The sequence below is a fragment of the Magnolia sinica genome, chromosome 4 (genome assembly GCF_029962835.1).
Source record: "Magnolia sinica isolate HGM2019 chromosome 4, MsV1, whole genome shotgun sequence".
Classification (NCBI taxonomy): domain Eukaryota; kingdom Viridiplantae; phylum Streptophyta; class Magnoliopsida; order Magnoliales; family Magnoliaceae; genus Magnolia; species Magnolia sinica.
Genome location: NC_080576.1, coordinates 61,287,157 through 61,290,515, shown reverse-complemented (window position 1 = coordinate 61,290,515; position 3,359 = coordinate 61,287,157). Strand labels below are relative to the sequence as shown.

Sequence of the window (3,359 nt, the reverse complement as noted above, 5' to 3'; positions counted from 1 at the left end):
CAAGTAGGAGATTATTAATAAAAAAATCCTCATAGGTTATTAGCATGATTAATACAACCAAATAAATGGGTTGGAATCATTTATATAGGTTGTGAGATTCAATAGCATTCTTGAGTTATTTATTATCACCATTATGTTAGCTCAACTTGCTTGCTTTTCTACCTCAACGATCACTACGGCCATCACAATTGCAGAGATTCTGAAGAAAGAGGGCTGGCTATTAGAAGAGTAAGTCCAACTTGGGTTGTTGCCTATCATGTTCCCTAGTCGACACTTGTGAATTAATAATAATAATCTATTTTTCCATCATGAGCAGGGATTTTGATGTCTACAGTTGACATGAAGGATGAATCCAAGGGCTCTCTCATTCCAAAAGCTAAGGTGGGAACTGTTAATGCTAGTTTTTAATATTTGTCATGTCAGATTAATCATCCTTTCAACCTTCCTTTTTTTCTTTTCTTTCTTTTTTCTCATTGAAAGTGATCAATTTTCTTTCTTCTCTTATTTGAAGTGATCAAAATCAAATACCCATGCTTTTTTAACCAGCATGGTTGATTATTTCTGTGATTTTATCAAACTGCCTCCGTTTATTTCAGAAAGACACAAGCATATGCAATTCTTTTTTTTTTTTTTTTGGCTACACTAGTTACATGATCTTTGAATCCAGACTCCCATTTACCTGTTATTTTTGGGAGGTATACATATGCTTTTTTACTGTTTGTGTAGTACGTGGAAATCTCATTTTCTTCTTACAATACTCACCTTGTTTCTAGCGTCAAGAATCTAAGTTATGGAAAAGCAGAGTCCAATCCATCCTGTTTTGTGCTATCCAAACAACAAAAATCATCACATCAAAGGAAAACCCTCCAATCCATCTTGTTTTGTGCAGCTTAGGAATCGTGAGATTGGCCAAGATGATGCTATCAATGCCATCTCTCCCGCATTGGGCTGAAGGACCCTGATAGACCCATTGCAGCAATGCTATTCTGTGGCCCAACTGGAGTTTGGAAGACTGAAGGACCCAGGTTGTTTTTAATACAATATATGCTTGTAGGATTACCTTGATGCTGAAGATTTTCACTTCATGTTTCCATTTCAACCAAACCTTACTAACCAAACTTGGGTTTCCAATTTCCAAGCATGCCATGAGAACTTGTGTACTCCCAATGCACTAGAATTTAAAATGGTACTTGGTATCCTGATGTACCCATTTCATACACGGGGGGCTCATTATCGTTGATCCACAATATTGATCATGTGGGATCCATTGCAGATTGAGGATGAGGCAGGCTCTTCCAGATTGAGAGACTGTAACCATTTTTGGGCATGTTCCATGGACAGTGAGTAAAATTGTCTTGTGATCTTCATTTTGTGGCCTATGAAATATATGCTGAACCTAGTAGATCTTCAACAACATAGGGAAGACAAAAACCTTTAAACTAATGGAGTTTCAGTGGTCCCATAGTCTCTCTAAATCAACAGTCTTATATGTAGAGATAAAGCCAGGCTTTTAGTTTGAAACCAAACACCACATGTCACAACAGAACCAAACACCACTTCATTGAGAACATCAACAATATGCAGAAATCTTCTCAAATGACAGAGACTTGCTAATTAGATTAACCCTCAATGTTGGCTTTCCATTAAACCATCATCAAGATTCAGGCACCATTCTCAAAAGTTCTACTTTGATATCATTCTCATTGCCTTCATTATCTTGATTGTTGATTGCCAGATTGAGCTTGCAAAAATGTTGTTGGCGGAGGGACAAAGTCATCTTTTGGTACATTGGCCTGAACAAGGTGTTGATGATGAAGAAAAGAAAAGTTTCTTTGATCAGGTTCATTTTTCATGGCACTTTTTTTTGTTGTTATTATTATTTTGGTTCTTACGAGTACAAGAACCTTGTATTCCATGCATTCTCAGTATATTTTTACAACTCAACTGCTGTATCCTGGAAATATTAAATGGTCTCTGTTGATTTCCAAGTCCAAGCAGCAAAAGTTTAACATCGTTTTCAACTTTTAACCTTCCATTTTCCTCACTCAAACATTTATTTTTCTTATTATTATGATTATTTTGAAATTTATCTTTGGAAGCCTTGCTGACCACAAATTTCTGGTAGAAGACCAAACTGATTTTGATGGGTTTCTGGAAACCTACGTTGCTTTGTACCTGTCAGCAAGATTGTTAATACTCTTCAAATATCTGCTTATTAATGTCAAGTAGCTCTTTTCTATAGGTAACTCGGCTTAATTCAAGCTATCTAGGTGGTTTGGCATCATATATTCGAAATGCTAGGAATCTATTAGCAAATTCAAAAGCAGGGAAAAATCCATTTAATGGCTTTACTCCTTCGGTAAGTGAATCCATTAAATTTGTTTTGCAATCTGTTTTTCTTGTACATTTCTGCCAGAAATTTTTCTTCAATTTCACTTCTTTTTTTTTTTTAATGAGAAAGATCTCTCTGGCTACGGTCGCACTGTGGGTACTCATCTTTAGCTACGGATTTTATCCGTAGCTTTTGACCACTTTTCTAGTCGTGTAGCAAAAGCTAACGATTTAGCGGCGTCCAGCACAACTGTCAGTAAAGGTCCTAGCCGTCGGTAAAGCCTTTACCGACTGAGGCATTACCGGCTGTTAACTAACCGCAGGCAAAGGATTCTCCGGCGGTTTTCTTTGTCTTTGCCGGCGGTTTTGACTGCCGGTAAAGGATAGTTTTCTTGTAGTGTAAACAAATCAAACAAAGAGAAACGGGGCCAACTGGAAAATAGTTCGTCCATAATACAAAATGTCAAGGCTAGCTGGCAATAGTTAAATGATCTGAGCCCCTAACCCTACGATCAGAGGAAAACTAGTCATACAACAACTCTAGACTAAATGCAGCATGTTTGATCTACAAACCAAAGTATGTGTGCAACTCGTCCATGTGACGAGTATTCGACAGAAGAATGCCAACATCTGCATACGAAGGGAGGCTAATTAACCAAGATAGCCAATTCCTCAAAAGGCGTTCCAAGCTCCACATCACTGAAAAAAAAAAAAGAAAAAAAAGAAAGAGAGATTCAGTGACGACACCCAATGATATACAATTGCACTCAACATATGCCAATCGATGTCAACATGACACAACTCAGGTACTCCCAGCATGTGATACCGGCACGATAAAATTCTCTCTTCATTCCTGAGAGAACCAGTCCAGTTCAACAAGAGAGGGGAACACAGCTGACGGGGCAAGAGACTCGGAGCAAGGGAGGAACTGATGGCTGTGTAAGCCAGAGATTTTCTTGGCTTTACAAAGCCTTAGATTTGAACTCACTGGACACGTAAGCAATGAGAAGAGAAACTTTGATATTTTA

General features: G+C 37.9%; 1 long non-coding RNA gene across 1 annotated transcript; it reads left to right on the top strand.

Annotated features, from left to right (window-relative positions):
- The first annotated feature begins 539 nt into the window (after positions 1-539).
- LOC131243149 (uncharacterized) lies at positions 540-2,445 on the top strand. The gene is made up of 3 exons (XR_009169901.1): positions 540-1,025; positions 1,736-1,840; positions 2,243-2,445. It is a non-coding gene; the product is annotated as an uncharacterized LOC131243149 (long non-coding RNA).
- Positions 2,446-3,359: the final 914 nt, after the last annotated feature.